At 51.2% G+C, this 16,889-nt stretch overlaps 1 protein-coding gene across 1 annotated transcript in view; it reads left to right on the top strand.

Moving 5' to 3' along the window:
* The first annotated feature begins 993 nt into the window (after positions 1–993).
* Positions 994–16,889, top strand: part of NGF (nerve growth factor) — a 47,991-nt gene continuing 32,095 nt past the window's right edge. The window contains exon 1 of the mRNA XM_054565096.1: positions 994–1,053. The gene's annotated coding sequence lies outside the window, so the exon portion shown is untranslated. The remainder of the gene's footprint in view (positions 1,054–16,889) is intronic.

Here is a 16,889-nt window from a genome sequence, read left to right on the forward strand (position 1 = left end):
CTCTGAATGGCGGAAACCAAGGAACTTGGACATTTCTTGGATGGCCAGTCAGGAGATCCCGCCGCAGGGGAAGTCCGCTCGCGAGGATGAGGAGGAATTTGGGTTGGGCCCGGGGTAGCACAGAAGGCTGGCTGGCTGGGTCAGTTTAGAGTCAGAGACCCCTCGCCAAGCTGATAAAAGCTGTAGACCCTCTACCCAAAGAAAACGCCCGCACTGCACACAAATGTACAAATTTGCCTACAGTTTCAGAGGGGTCAGTGACCTTAGGAACTTCCAAAACTTAAGGCCCTGAGCCTAGACTCTAACGCTGAAATCCTCTGTGTCCCGTCTGCACGGGGGACTCACCCCTGCGCAGGGGTCTTCCCCCTGGTCCGGTTCTCTGGAGCCCGGCCCTCGCTCCTGTGAGAGGAGCGCCGGCGCCGGTGCCTGCAGTGCTCCTGTGGGTGCTCCTGTCGGGGTCACGGTGACGAGGCCTCCCAGGCGAAAGGCTCCCTGGGCGTTTCTCCCTAGATTAGGAAGAGCAGCCGAGCCTGAGGCGTGGAGGGTAAACAGCGTAAACGGCATCCCCCCAGGCGCTGGCGGTGTGCAAAGCTCTGTGAGTGCGTTGGGGAGGCGGGGGGAGGACGGGCCACCGGCAGCCCCCGGCAACTCCGCCCACCCACAGCCCGTATGCCCATTGGCCACCAGAAGCCAACACCCCTGCCTGGGGCCCCAGAAAATCCCCACGGGTGCTCGGCTCGCATGGCCCCTTCGACCCAGGAGCGCTTCCATTTGACCTCTGGGATTTGAACCCTTCCCTGGCTGAGATGAGCCAGACTTACAGGGAGCGATTGATCGCTAGTCTCCAAGACCCCTTCCTCCGGGGACATCGGCGCAGCCCAAACAGGTGCGGAGCTCGGGCTGGAGCGGGGGGGGCCTGCAGTGCCGGATTCGGATTTGGAGTGAGGAGGAGTCTGGGAGGAGGGGCTAAGAAATTGCAGAAGCAGTGTAAAAGCCGCTCGGAGCTCCTGCACGGCAGAGAGCGCCGGGAACCCGAGGGGAGCGCGGCGTAGGGTGAGTCCGGCGGCCCGGAGCCGAACCCCGGGAGGGGCGCAGCACCCGTGGGAGTGAGGGCCGGCGGCGCGGGGCTCCCTTGGAGACAGTGCACGGGTCCCCGCTTAACACCTCCGGGAACCCCCGAGGGGCTGAAGTGCAGCGATGAGAGGAATGTTCCAAGTGGGTGCGAGAGCCTCGGCGGGCGGGCCGGCAAGTCGTGGGGAGCAGCGGTCTTTCTGGTCTCCCAATGGCCCGAAGTTCAGGAGGCCACCCTGGCGCCTACAGTAGCTGCACGGCCGGGGACTATTAGCTCGAGGGCTGAAGGGGACAGTGCGCAAGTGAGGGAGTGCGAAGGAGAGCGGAGAGAGAGGGATGCGCGGGCGGGAGCGCGCCTGGAGCGGAGGAGTGGTGGTCTGCACCGCGGGGGCTGGGTTGTGCGCGGAGTCTGGAAAGTGCTGCGCTGCCCCCCGCGTAAGGGGACCAGCAGGGCAGGGCGCACTGGATCTGGTGCCAGAAGTGTAGCAAGAGTCTTCGGGCTCTTCTGCGCGTAGCTGGAGGCCTGGGAGCCCTAAGGGAGGGAGGGCCCTCGGAGCTTGATGGCAGAAGCCTGCGCACCAAGAAACCTCCATGGAGCCGCTGAATCGAGGGCTCCGAGGCTCGGAAGGGCTCCTTGGGCCACATGCCTCACCTCCAGCTGTCTGCTGCCAGATGTGGAAGAAGCTGGCATGGAGGGGTGGGGCGGGCAGCGCCCTGGGTCCAGGCAGCACAGGCTGAGGGGAAAGAGGACTCAGGGATCAGAGAGCGGCATCTTTGAGCCAACACAAACAAGATGCTTAGCTCCGTTTGATTACAACTTTCCTTATCCTTTCAACAACAACAACAATCTCTGAAATTCTCATGGAAGGTGTTTTCTGCTTGAACTTTGAGAGATTAAAAAAGAGCCTGCTTGCTAGGCTGGTTTTTCCAAGCTGCTCCAGGTTAGAAGTTGTAACTGTATGAAGGATAATTTATGGGTGTTTCGTGCATTAAAGTGTATTATTGCAAAGCCTTTTGGGTGCTGTGGGTATTAAGGAAAACTTAGTGCACGTTCCCAGCTGGAAACCAAAATAGTGCTCTCCTGGGTGTCTCTGCCCTGTCTGTCATCCTGGAGAAAAGGCACTTGATTAATTGCCCTGGCTCCATCCTCTGGGTGCACCCGGCCAGTGCCAGCCCCTCCTCCCCACGCGCGCGCAGCCAGCTGCATTCTGCAAGTTCAGAGACGTGCTGGAGGGCCCACCCGTAACTTATCTCCAGGGTCTTCAAACTCTTGAAGCTGTCATTTAAGTCTGCTGGAGGGGAATATTTCTTGCGCAGTGTTTACAGTTTCCTACTGAATGTCTGAAACTTTCTCCTTCTGCAGAGCCACAGAGTAAAGTCTAGAGTCTCCTTTAGATGTCAGCCTGAGCAACCCCACTGTCAGTCCATGACAGGCAGTGTTCCTAGAGGCTCAGAGGGTTTGGGGGGCCGGCGGCGTGGGATGGCGCGCTGACACTGGCTCCGCCGGCTCGGGCTCAGGCGCACAGAAGAAAGAAACGTTCCTCATACTTGGTCCTTGGAGGGGGTGTGGCTAATATCACATGCTACCAAACCCCTCCCCCATGCTTTTCCCAACATTATTTTGCAGGTGAAAAAAAAGGGCAGCCTGGAAGGGGAAAGTGTTAGGAGGCACCCCCAAAGTCTGTGGGGCGTGGGGCCGCTGTTTGAGAGAACTGGGGCAGCACCTTGAGAGGATTAGAGCTGCTGCTGGTGCCACGCCTTCCCTGGGCAGCTGTCTTCCCCCTAGAGCAGCCCAGCCCCACTAGAGAATTGGAAAGCTGGGTCCGCTCAGGGCAGTCCTCCTCATATTGGTGACTGTCTGTGCCCTTAGGCTTTCTCAAGGAGTGAGGTTCTCACCTTCTCCCATTGCCCACGCACCAAGAGAACCAGAGGGAGGAGGGAATGAAGCTTCATGCTCCTGCTCCGAGCTCGCGTTCTCTCTCGCTCTTTCTCTCTCTGTCTCTCTGAGAAACCCGTGCCTTGACCAGGAAGGGGGCCCCAGCTGCTGACAGCAGCGGGGAAGGCAGGGGAGGGCAGGGCAGGGCAGGGCAGGGCTGCAGCCCCAGGGAAGTTTCTCATCATTACTGAGATTAAACCGATGAGCAAATCGCACAACTTCACTTTTAAATGCGAGCTGCCCTACTGCCGCACACTGGTGCGGCGCCCCATTGCCACGCAGCTGCATTGGCGGCGCAGAGAAACTGCAAAGGAAGCACGGCTACTGCTCTTCCCAACTGGGCATGGAGCAGCTGCCAAGCAGACGTCCGTGCCACAGCAGGGAGCAGAGGCCCCGCCATGCATCTTCTCCCAGGGAGACCTCATGCCCTGGGACTCCAGGGCCCAGAGTAGGTAGGTCTTGGAGACCGTTGCTGGCAGCAAACACTGCTCTCAGGAGGCAGTGGAAGGCTTGTTGAGGATTCACTTAAAACCTCTGGACATCACTGAGCAAACCACACATTCCCAGAGGGTTTCTCTTTCTTTGGCTGGCACCTCTGATCTTGTAAACCATCAGCTAAACCGTCAGCTTACAGGCTTAGCTGGTCTGAGAAATCAACTCAGTGATGGACCACTTTTACAGACCAGCACAGGGTGGCGGCATCAGGCAAATAAATGGAGGTGGGAGACCCTTTCCCAATCCATTCCCAGGGACCTTGCCTCCTGACGGAGGAGAAACAGTTAGCACCCAAATTCTAAATGGCAGTAAACCTGAGGTGGCCCTGAGGCAGAAATGCAGCTGGAGAAACTGAGGCTTTGGGGTCAACAGTCTTTTGGTTGGATGTGCTCAAGGATTGTCACTGTCGGCGAAGGAGGATAGCCCTTCAGCCACAAAGCTTGGCCAAGACCAGAATAATGAAAGCATGCAATAAAGAAGAGTTTCTCATGCTACATGATGTTTTTATTATTCTCCTATGGGCTACTTTAGATGTTTTTGAGGAGTTTCCAGAGGCTCTTGACCCTAGACGATGACACAGTAAGAATCAGATTGAAACACTGAGATATTTTTCTCCTGTGTTTGGGTAGACTTTCTGAGTTCTGAGACAGGAGGGAAAGTAGCTCTGTGACCTTGAGCAAGTCACTGAACTTCTCAGGCTCCAATTTCCCAATCTGCAGGACAAGTGCATTGAATGATTAGTGTTTCTCAATGGGGCTATTGGCAGTTGGACACAATCTTGGGTAAGTATGACCTATTTACATAATGCAGGAGGTTTACGTCCCTATCTTATCTACTAAATGCCAGGAGTCAGGGTGATGACCGAAGGTGACCACCCCCAACCCTCCATGCCGTGTATGGCTAACTGCTTAGGAAAAGAATGACTGCTCCCAGGTGAGAGCTCTGTTGGAAATTACCCACAGGGTCCTTTCTTCCGGGCCCTCGCGTTGAGCATCTATTTCATCATGGAGGTGGGGCTCCAGAAGTCCAGCCCTGGGCCTGACCCTGCAAGAACCAGCATTTCAGGCTCCAGGAAGCCACTGACAGGAACGTCAGTGCTGTCGTCCCACTGGGCGTCATCCTTTGCCTTTTGTCAATGGAGCGTGACTACAAATGACCCACATAAAAACAAATGCAGTAAGAGTGGGGGGAGGCACCCGTGGTATCAGAGCGTGGCGGCCTCCCTCTGTGCCATATGGTATGAAAAACCCAGGCAGACTCCTCGTCCCGGTGTCCGCGGGGCGTGGGGGAGACCCTCCCCGCTTCACTAAATGGCTCGCACCGTGGTACCGGGAGCTCCCCTCCCTGAAGGAGAGAATGGGGATGCAGAGCCCTCTGCAGCAGTGACAGCACTTCATACCCCGTGGGTGCATGTTGGTATCAAATTAATACGTGGTGTCCAAGCTGTGAGAATAAATGGGCATCAATAATGTGACATTTGATTTTAAAAAGTAGGCTAGCAAGACTGCCCCGGTGGGGAGGGGTGCTGTGCATGCAGCACGAGGTTGATTCTCCAGGGAAACAGCTCACATTATTCTTACCTTTGGTCCAAGCTCTCACAGGAGGACAAAATGTTAGAATCATTGGTTATTCATAGGCAACGGGCTAGAATAAGTATCTTTGGAGGATATTATAGGAACTCCTATTCACCCCCGAGCAGTAGGAGGGAGAGAACGACTCAAGTGGTAGGGCTGGTAGAGTTGGGAGCTGATTTCTAATGAGGCGAAAATAAATGAAGGACTGGGAGACCAAAGGAGATACTCGGTGAGGCCGAGATGGGTCTGATACCACAGTCTGTCAGGGAGGACTAGCCAATGCTTTTTGAATTGCCCAAGAGTTTAGCCAATCCCTTTCACTTGTGGAAAATCTTTTTATTAGCAGTAGTGTTAGTCAGAGTCAGACAGTCAGGGTTTCCCTGAAAATTTGCCACAGGGCTAAGCAGATGGAGAGGTTTTGGCACCGCCTTTGGTGACTTCTGCAGGTGGAGAGGATCTGGCTCTGAGGTCAGTGGGAATGAACAGCCCAAGCTTCACACAGAAGCCACGTCATGCAGAGGGCAGTTACAACCCACTGTGGCTGGAACCGCTTTCCCAGGAACCACAGAGTACTTGCTGTTTGGTACAGACGGGCTGATTTTCCATTTTCCTTTGGGTCTTCAGTCAGTAACCAGGGTCTGCTTGCTGCTTGCTGTTCCAGAATGAGCCCAGAGAGGACTACCTGCTGGAAGCCAGGAGTGCTCAGCCCAGGTTGGGGGTGCAGGAAGGTCCTGTCTCGGCCCCTCATGGCTGTGGATGCGAGGTGCGGTCACAGTGACTCACACATCTCGCTTGCCCAGTATGGTGAAATGCCATCCCATGTTAGGCCCTGAGCAGACCTGTCTCCGGGGTTAACACCCTGGGGTACCACAACCTTGTGTTGAATCCCCACGGGTGTGGGAGATGCCAAGAGAGCCAAGCCCCATTTGGAGTGGGATTTTGAAGGGAGGAGCGGTCGTGCTGGGCTCTCGCTGCACAAAGGCTGCTGGACTAGGTAAGCGGAGAGGACGGACGGGGCAGCGGGGGAGCGGGATGGAGGAGAGCACCTCTGCACCGATTCCGCTTGTGGAAAGCAGAGCTAACAGCAGAACCCCCTTCATCAGCCCGGCTGCTGTGCACTGTAGGCGGGATGGTGTGGCTGGAACACAGCGCGGGCCTGGCACATAGTAGGCACTTTCCCTCACGTCCCCCCTCGGCAGGACTGATCTTGAGTGGACCCTTTCTTGATGCCATTCACTTCAGGTCAGAGAATATCATCTTTACATTTTTTTTTATGTCTGTATTTTGACCTTCTGCGATTTACACTCTCATTTTGATAGAATTTTAACCAAACACTTCATCTTCTGAATTTTCTTTGCCTCATAATATCTGGGTAAAAGGAGACTCGTGGATATGCTCCTGTAATTTTCTTTCAGAGGCGAACTTCTCCGCAGACTTTTATTTCAGAGATGTTATGCAATGTTCTCTAAATAAGGCATTTCTTGAGGATGGCCATTTGTACTGGCAACTTTCAGAGTGTTTTGGTCCCTTACCCCGCATAACAACTCCTCCTCCTCTAACAACTGGTGTTTTTAGGATTTTTTTTTTTTTAATCTTACCGAATTGACAAGAGAAGGACGAAGGAGGCCGTGAACTTTCCTGTGGTAGCAGACCATTTGTCATCTCCCACACCTAGGGTCAGGGGCTTACCAGCTGCTGCTGAATTTCACAGAACCTGTGCTTAAAGTGGGGAACAGTCCCCATCCCACTGGGGGGGGGAGGCCCACCTGCTCTCAGACTGCTGGATTGATTTCCCTTCTCCCAGTTAGCATCTTCATTAATTTGCTAACCAGGCGACCGGGCACAGTAGGGGAATCATGATCAGTGTAAATCATGATACTGCCCAAGAAGCTCAGGAGCCAAAATTCAAGTAGTGTTAGGGGCTTGTCAGGTCATGCGAATGAGACAAGGCCGTAGGCTGGCGGGGCCTGTGGTAAATGACATAGAGTCTGCCCCATCAAATTTGCAGGGTTATAGGTCCAATGTGGCCAGATCTTGCAATTTTTCAAGAAAAGTCAAAACTTTGAGTTTGAATCTATAATTTTTTTCACTTTGAAAACACCAGTGCAGAGCAAACAAAATCTGTCAGCAGGCTTTTGTACCTTCTTGTCCACAGCGGAGTAACTGGGAGCAGTAGCAGAGGGGAGCAAGCTGAAGAGCTGCTGACTATGGCTATAATAGAGCTCAGAGAAGGGAGAGGCCTGAATGAAGGGGTGCCCTCCGGGAAGACTTCCTGGAGAAGGGGGCAGGCGGGTAGATTTACTAGGAGATTTTATCAGTTTTATGACCACATTCCTTAATCCCTCTAAACCTTGGTTTCCTCGTCTGTAAAAGGGAATTAAAAAGGCCAGTCTCAGGGGGCACTTGTGCGGCCAAGTGGAGAGAATGCTACCAAGTCCTTACTTAGCCTAGAGCCTGGAATGTAGCATGTGCCTGGTAAGCCTGAGCTCAACTGCTTTTTTCTGCCCCAGGAAAAGGATAGACAGCATAGGTTTTCTCCTCTCCTGCTCTTTTCCTGCTGCTACCCAAGGTCTGTGTCCCTGTGCCCACTGGTCAGAATCCCACCCTTTTAAAAACCCAACGTGGGCCACCGCAGAAAGACAAAACTCTCCTCAGTAAGGACAAGTACTCTGGGAGGCTGTATAGACATGCACAGTAAATATTCAAGGAATTCTTAGGAATTTAAAAAAAAAAATCCGTAAATCTGAATTTTTGCATGAGGCCATCACAGGAACATGTTTTCTCAATTAGAGTGCACGTTGCTCGGAGTGAAGTCACCGCATCCGCGGCTCGTCAGGCTGAGTCGCGCTGAGCCACCTGATCTGGGCTCTACTTTCCATGACCTAAACCTGATTCAGCCACCCCGTCCCTGCCCCGAGCTGTCGAGACGAAATCAGCCCCCAAAACTGACACCACGGCAGAGACACGCACACGCCCCCGAAGCGCAATCCGACTTCAGAACCCGGGGATGCGCACCGCAAATTAAGAAAGACAACCCTGCTCTTGGTGGTGGGTTGATAGATTCCCCACAGGCCCCTGCGTTTCTCTTTTCCTTTGGCATTTAGCGTCACAGGGTGACTGTGCGTTGCCCCCTCAGAACAGATGAGACCTTTAGGTTCTGAAAGCAGAGAAAACAGTTGCTTTTGTGAAAGCAGGCATCAACTGCTTCAAATTTTACTAGTTGGTGCCTGAGATCAGCGATTATGTTTTCTGGATGGTTTCCTGGACTGATTCTTTTCCAAGTGAATGCTTTGTTGGATATTTGTAATTTCTGAAATATTTGATTAATGATGGCCCGTTACCAGAGGGATGGTCCAGAGAGCACAATTAGCAGCATGCCTCAGAAGCAAAGATGCTGCCCAGCGTCCAAAAAGATCAAGCAGGGAGTTGAAAACACTTCAAATTGACTGCCATAGGCTAGAGGAAAAGAAAATGTTTTTCAAAGTACACTTTGAGGCCCATTATGGAGATGTGAAATTAATTTACTATTCTTTCTCTCTCTCAATGAGAAGAGAGTAAAATTTTAAAAAATTAATGTGATGCATGTAAATAGGGAAAGTATTCATGAAACTTCTGTTTCAGTTGTATATATATATATTACACATATACATGTGCAAACTGGAGCATGATGAAAAATGTATTTTTTCACTGTGAGTCATGCTTAAAAACGCTTAAAAGCTACTGGCATAGATGACAGCATAGTTTAGAAAAAAGGCATAGCTCCGAAGCCAGAAACACTGGGGGTTCAAAGCCAGCTCCGTGGTTCCTAGTTGTATGATCTTGGGTAACTTCGGCTCCCCCGGCATCGGCGTCCCCACCTGCCGGGTCAGGCTGACTGCCCCCTGCAGGGGCCTGGTGCACGGGCTGACCAGCCACGGGCCTGGTGCCATGCCTGCCACCAGGGCCACCCTCAGGCAGAGCTGCTGCATCGTCTGTCCTTCCCTTCTCCTCCCCCTTTACTCCGCGTTCTCCACTCCTCCTCCTCCCTCTTCATCTTCTTAGGGATGACTCCACCTCATCGGAACTATGACTTCCCTGAATGCTTTTATCCCTGAGGTCTGCTGTTTCTCTGGCAAACCCAGCAAAACAACAATAAGCATATCTTGTCTTTGTTCCCACCTTCTATTCCCTCTTTCTCCCACTTCGTGCTTGCAAAGCCATCTTTGTATGATTCCGGTCCCCAGACGTGACCACAACAGCAGCTGTCCAAGGGGCACAGACACCCCCTCCGTCCCTGGGAACGACAGAGGCGCATCGCTGCCCTTCGTGGCCTGCGACTGGGATGAGTGCTTTGGTCCTCGGGAGGGTGCAGTCACTCTGGAGGGAACTTCTGTTCCCACAAATCACATCCTTTCCCCGAAGTATATTTTTATAAGGACAACAGGGCTAAGATACCATTAAAGTGTTGACATTGTCAAATTCTTAAGAAGTTCCTGCCCAGAGCAGGGGGCCTAGCATTTTCTCCTGCGGGAGGCTCCAGGCTGCCCCAGCGTGGAGGCTTTAAGTCTCTCCCCTTCGGCGTGAAGGTCCCTAGTGTGGACCCTGCGGCTGACACCTTCCCCGCTGCAGACCTCATCCCAGCCACAACCCGTCACTGACCACAGACCTTCCCTTCCCTTCCCTTCCCGGGGAGGGTATGTGAAAGAGTGACCCACACCAGGAGGGGGCCACGAAGGTGACACGGCCCAATTTTCTTGAGAGCCTGGCTAATGCATTCCCTGAAGACAGATCAGCAATGACAAACTGCCTGCCTCTTTTTTAATGAGGAAGCGTCACCTTTTCCCCTCTTCTGTATTTCCCATGCTCCCCTGGGGTTCATTCCAACTCTCTGCTCATAAAACGCCCTCCCACGGGGCCCCGTTTTCACCACCGAGACTCAAAGAGGATTATTAGTGACATCTCCTCAAATGCTGGATTCCAGTCCAGACCCAAGATTTAACGCTCCTTTCTAGGCCATGAAGACATCTCTATTTGAGGCTGCCAGGCAGTGGGGCAGAAGGGGAGAGAATGGATTTGGTTCTAGTACAGCTTTCATTTACTCTGAGTACCCTTTTCTCCTCTCCCCCACTCATGCCACTCATCCCTGTAAAATTCATGTCACCGGCCCAGTTGCTCACTTTAAATAACATTTATAGCAGAAGAAGGACATTTGATACATCATACCCAGCCCCTTCCCCTCCAGGCAGGTGGACTATATTGAACTTGAGTGGACCGCAAGCAAAGCAGCCAAGAGGCTATTTGACTTCATCACTGTTGCACCTGGGAGTTTTTGGTTTGTTTTCCTGTTTATTTTTAAGGAAAAAGCAAGTGCCAGCTTACTTTTTCTATGCTCAGAAAGCGGGGTTGTGGGGGTGGGGGGTGTTGAGCATATTTCTACCCCTTCTGAAACTCACAATGACAAATGGAATCAATTGTCCCCAGACATGACACACCACCAAGAATGTTTCCTAGGCATGAAATGAATTACCTTTCTTTTCATCTGGGTTCAAGTGTTGTGTCTGTCCTTTGATGGGGAAAGTGTGAACACTTAGAAATGTTTTCATTTTCCTTTTTGAGGAGGTCATACATCAAAACCTGATTCCAGATTTCCTGGCCATGCGTCAGCATCTCTGTATCTTAGAAATGAAAGAAAATATTTTGGGGGTGGGGCTTTTAAGTATTGTTGTTCTGAATTTTACTAAAAAAGAGCAGGACATGTCAGAAAGTGGAATATGTTTCAAAGGTCCTTTTTAAAGCACCTTTATGATTAAGGAAAAAAAATAATTTTAAATGTTCACCTCTGGTCACTTCAACCCTTTGATTACGGACAGAATTTGGGCTGGCAATACTTGTGCTTGGGAGAATTCCACAAACCTGTCTGAAGCTTGTTTCTTCTATGGATTGGGAAAGTTGTTGTGTAAGAAAGATAATGATTAAGTCAGGTATGGATCATTGATTTCAACTGCAATTCAGGAAGCCAGGACTGATTCCGGGCTCAGCCTTCTCCTCACTGGGTAATGCAGGCCAATCACAGAACCTCTCTGAGCCTCTGGTCTTTCATCAGTAAAATGAGAAAAATAATATCGCGCTTGGGTACTGGATGGCATGCTGAATTGAATGTGGTTGCCAGCTGGGAAACACCTTGGCTATACGTAAGAGGTAAGATGTGAGGGCCCCGGGCAAGGAGTATCAAACTCCAGGTGCCAGTGCCGGCTCTGCCCTCGGTGGTTGAGGGACTCGGACAGCCACTTGCCCTACATGAGAGGCCCACGCTCCTGCCTGCCCACTCCGTGCAGGAGGCCTGTGCTCGGCACTGAGTGGGCCCCTGGAGGCAGAAGCCAAGGGCACTGTGGAAGGAGTATGAATGTGGAATCAGACTCTGCGGGTGCCAGACCCTGGACAGGGGCTGAACCGCGAGGTTGAGGGCAGGGGGCTACAGCTCCCTGGTGGTCAGTTCCCTCAGCTGTAAAATGGGACTAATGGCACTTCCTGTGTTAGGATCAAGCAAGGTGACTTCTGTGAAGTCTTTTGGTTGTTTAGGACCTGTTTTTAGCGTGGTTGCTGATGCTGAACACAAAGGAATGCCCGAGTAGCCCCCCGATTACGTGGGGGTGACCTGGTTGAGGACAGTCCAAGGCAGATGGAGTTCCAGCGCCAGGATGCCCTGGAGACCCGAAGCTCTCCTAAAGTGCCCTCTATCTCGCCGGCCTCCACCTCTGGCCCCTTTGCCAGCCTCCTCTTCTCCTGACCTTGAAACACTGGAGTGGCCAGGAGCCCAGCCCAGAATCCTTTCTTGGCTGTATCACTCTTTTCCTAGGTGACCTCATGCTCCCCAGGCATTAAGTCCGATTGACGACTTCTAAATATCCATCCAAATATCCGTGGCCACTTGGGTATTTAATGGACATTTCACATGGAGAATTTTGACCACCAAACTATAGGGTCCAGCATAAATAACGTTTCTTTTAATTATAAAATCTTTTATTACAAAATAAGAAGGATGCGATTCTATAATATAACAATATCCCACTCAAGCACACCATATGACATTTTAGGTGAAATGTTCACATTAAAACTATAATTCATCACACCCATATTATTACCCTACCAGCCACACTCAAGCAGGCGTTCCCTCTGCTAGCCCCTGTATCCTTCAAGTCTTATTTCAGTCTTCATGACATCATTATTCCCGCAGTTGTTCAGACCCCAAATCTGGAAACCATCCTTGACTCTGCCTCCCTCATCCCCTTTCCTAGCCAACTCCCAAGCAAGTTCTGCTGGCTTCCAAGTAAATTCTGAATCCAGTCACTTCCCACCATCCCACGACTGCTTCCGAGTCCAAACCACTGTCCCCTCTCACTTGGACGACTACAGGAACGTCCCCATGGGTATCTCTGCCTCCATTCTTGTTCCCTCCCAGCCCTTTAACCCACCAGCAGTCAGAGTGCCCTTTTAAAAATGTGAAGCATGTCACAGTATTGCCCAGCCCTCGACCCTCCAGCGGCTTCTCATCACACGTAGAATGAAATCGATATTCTCGTCATGGCCTTATTTCCATGGTTCTTAACTGGAGTGAAGTTTTCCCCCTAGGGGACACTGGGCAACAACTGGAGACATTTTCCATTGTCACAAGTATATGTGCGTATGTATGTGTCGGGGGCAGGGTGAAACTGGCACGTAGTTGAGTGGAGTCTGGGGGTACAGCTAAACACTCTACAATGCGGAGGGCAGCCCCCTGCCCTCCGACAGCAGAGAGTTATCTGGCGCGAAGTGTCAGCAGGGCTGAGGTGGAGAAGCTCCGCCTTGACAGGATCTGGCCCTGACACCCTGTACCATGCTTGCCTGCTCAACGGCGGCCACGCTGACCTGATAGCTATGCCTTCGACACACTAATTTTGCGACTGTCTTGGGGCCTTTGCACATGCTGTTTCCTCTGTCTGGGACACTCCTACCCACACATTTTCTTCAGCTGGTTAGCTTATGCTTATGCTCACCATTTAGGTCTGCTCAGATGATAGCCTAATTTAAAATGTCTGTCCCTGGCCCCACCAAACCCTGCCACCAGTAGACTCTCTTCCCTTACCCAACTTTATTTATTGCATAGTACTTTGTTCTGTTATTTGTTTTCTTGTGATAAGAATGAGGGCAGGAACTTTTGTGTTCACCAAGTGCTTCCTCACATAGGGGGAGCTCCATGAGTATTTGTTGAACAAATGACTAGTCGATAAGTATGGCACAGGCATGGAGACTACAGAGGTTAGGAAAGGAGATTAGTGGGATGCAGGGGCTGGGGGAATGCTTTCTGGAGTAGGTGTGCCATGGGTTGCGCTGCAGGTTTCTGGAGTCCCTGTCTCCGCGGCTAAGCTGTCCCCAAAGTGGAGCTGGGTTTTAGAGGCTTGGCTTCCTCTCAAGCGTGGATGTACCTGAGGGCCCCTCTTGTAGAGCAGAGCCAGCTGTGGACTTCAGTGTGCAGCAGGATAGAGAGCAAAGCTGGAGGTCTCAGAGGTCCAAGATGTGTGATCGAAGAGAGGAGTCAGGAAAGAGGGGAGTGGGGGGAATGCAGGAGCAGGATGGAGGAATCGAGGCTGGGATTGATGCCAGTCAAGAGCGGAGCCCAGTACGGAGAGACGGAGGGAGGGAGGGAGGGGCCCAGAGGGAAGAACCTCTCCAGGGTGAGTGACTGAGAGGTTCTCCATCTCCAGGGGAGAACCTCTCAGTCACGTACCCCGAGGCTCATGGCAGCACCTGGGGAGGGAGCTGGGGGGGCCTTCCGCCATCAGTTTTCCAGGAGCAATGAGGGGGCTGGGAGTCGGTTCAGGGGCACTAGAAAGGCCAGTGAGGGGTAACACGGAACCTCTCCCGCATCCAGGCAGAGGCTGTCCTGAGTAGACACACTGGCCTGTTTGGAACTGGTTTTATGTGAGATAATTAGGAAAGTCGTGGTTCCAAGAGAGTCTTGATTCCAAACACTGACCTGTTCTCAAATATTGGCCCTTTGCTTCAGTTTTTAAAAAAAAAAAATTCTTGCAATGCCTCATGAGACCATGTGTAGTCCATGTTTAGCGCATGCCAAGTGATGAGTGGGTATGCACCCCGTCCCAGGTCAGCCCCCAGTGCCACCTCACCATAAGGATGCTGATGTCCAGTTCTTGAGGGAGATGGATTGGGGGGAGGGGGGCAGTGCAGACCGTGGATCTTTTTTCCACGGTCTCAGATTTCCAAGGTATACAGCTCATGGAGTCTCCCTTGGGAGGGGCATGCCTGGTCTCAGATGCCTGGAGAAGCAGCAGCCTAAGTCTTTAGTAGCCTGAGGCCAAAGGTCTGGTCATCGCCACATCTCCATCAAATGACACAGTATGGCCATTTTAGGGTCTGTGCCCTCAGGGCCACCACAGGACACTTACTCATAACCCTGGTTCATTTTGCTGCCTGGATACTTCTGAGGATATGACTACAGGAGACAAGCTGGCCAATACCTCATTTTATTAGTCTATAAATGTAGGTTTAAAGTAATACACCTCAAATGTAGACAGCTTACTCCAACCTACCAAAAATATCATTATGAACATTTACAAGGTCTGAAGAATGATATAATGGTAATGAAATTCAGATGTGGTGGATTACCCTAATGTTTAATTTAGCCTTGACTCAGTCCATAGAAACATGGGTCTCCCACAGACATCTTCTCATAGCTGCCTGGGCCCTGTGTGCCTCTCGTAGGGCTGAGGAGATGAGGTGTCGGCCACACAGCCCCGGAAGCCATAAAACAGCCCCTCTCTGGCCACCCTCCTCTGCTTCCTCAGAGAGCTGCTGGCATGCCACTTCGACTTTTTTTTTCACAAAGCCTGTCTGCCAACTTGTCACAGGGCCCTGCTTGATCATAGGTCTTCTTCTTGGTATACAGAGGTTTGATGCTCCCAAACTTCTATTCCACCAAAGAGTGACCTCTGACCCTTCATTCATAAGCACTACACAGATGATGAAGACTCAGGCTGCTGCTTCTCCCAGGGGTCGATGCTTTTAGCAGTCACGAAATTTGGTCAGAAGGCAGTGGACCCCTCAGAGGCAACAGAGCAAGCAAAAGACTAGCCTTGGGCCTCTCTTCCTACTGGCTGTGTGACTTGAAATGCTTTATATAAACTCCCTCTGATTCTCAGTTTCCTGAACTGTACAACTGGAATAATAATAATAATAATAATAATACATCCTTATAAAGTAGCGGTTAAATGAGAGAATATATGTTACGGCACAGTACTTGGCGTATAAAAGCTGCTCAACAAATGGCAGCTATTCTCGTTATATCAGTAAAATCTTAGGGTAAAATTTCAAACAGCAGTCAATGACTCATGGGAATATTTTGGAGCTTGAGTCCTCTGTAAAGTGAGAGAAAAGGAAAATGGGGTGTAAGACACAGGGAGGAAATCCCTAGACGAGGAAGGCACAAGTTCAGTGTCATGGTATCACTCTGATTTAGTGCTTATGTGTGGGATAAGCCTCAGTTAAGCCACCTATAAACTGGGGGTAATAATAAGGCTGCTGCAATGATTAAATAGAATAACGCTTATAAAATGGTTAACTTAAAAGAGTTTAGTGTTCTCGTTATCCGTCACTGCCACAACCTGTCTTCCCCATGTGGGGTCCTTGATCAACTCTTTACGCAGGTCAGACTCCTACGCAGCCAGGCCCAACCTGGGCTCCTGCCCACTGTGCCCGAATTGGGGCTGGGACAGCTGTCCCCCACCCCAAGGGTCTGTTCCCATCACAGGGCATTTACAGGCAGCTAAAAGTCACTCCCAGAGATTTCTGGGATCCTCTCCTCAAGGCCTCCACGTTGCTCTGCTGCATTTAAAGGCAATGCCATGATGTGCACAGACAGGGAACAACAGTTCCTTTCCTTTCTTACTAGGGGCCTTGGGGGTGGTCCTGCCTGGCTCTCACCTCTCATTCCTGGGATGGTCACAAAAGCAACAACGCCATGGCCTCTGAAATGAGTTAACTCAGCAACCAGCAAAAGGGAAAGGGGCCCAGAACTCAGCTTTTGCCATTGGCCTAGCCAGAAAGTGCTGGACGGGGACAGAAAAGAACTCCCAGAGACAAGAGCCCTCTAGCTTGCCTGGACTCAGGGAGGAGGAAATTGCAGGGTTGTCTCATTTATGATCAAAGCTATCAAAATGTATAAAATGCTCTGAGGCTGTTTCTGCCCATATGTTCCTAAGCAAACATATAAAACTAGAGGAACTTGTGGTCCCACTAAAATTGTTCATTAGAAGCAGTTCTTACTGCCAAGGTGAGGTCTGTCTTGAAGCTAAGTATTCAGTCGTTTTGATCGCATTCTCACTGCATTGCACTGTCCTGGGCACTGGCTGCATTGAGGGCATTTAAGACTTAGACCTGCCCACAAGGGACTTACAAGCTGATTGGCACTTTTTACTCCCATTTTAATTCAAGGAAGCCTTTAGCCTTTTGGGAAAAGAATCACTGAAATGAATGTAATACCACAGGGTCTGATAGATTCTTCTATGACCTGGTAGCCTTGGACATGAAAAGGATGTGAAAGCCTATCATTATAAAACTTTCTTTCTCCCCTTCTGCATGCTGCTTCTGTCTGCCCGTTTACCCTCCATCACGCACAGGTATACCCACACATACACACACGTGCGCATGCGCAAACACACAAAGTAGAGACACTGCTGAGGCAGCTGCAGACATTCAAGACCCACACCAACCATTCTGACTCAAAGATCCATAGAATCCTAGCGTCGAACAAATCATGGGAAAGTACGTAGTCCTTTTTA

The sequence above is a fragment of the Pteronotus mesoamericanus genome, unplaced genomic scaffold (assembly GCF_021234165.1).
Source record: "Pteronotus mesoamericanus isolate MK-2021 breed Mesoamerican mustached bat unplaced genomic scaffold, CSHL_Meso_final scaffold_99, whole genome shotgun sequence".
Taxonomy (NCBI): Eukaryota; Metazoa; Chordata; class Mammalia; order Chiroptera; family Mormoopidae; genus Pteronotus; species Pteronotus mesoamericanus.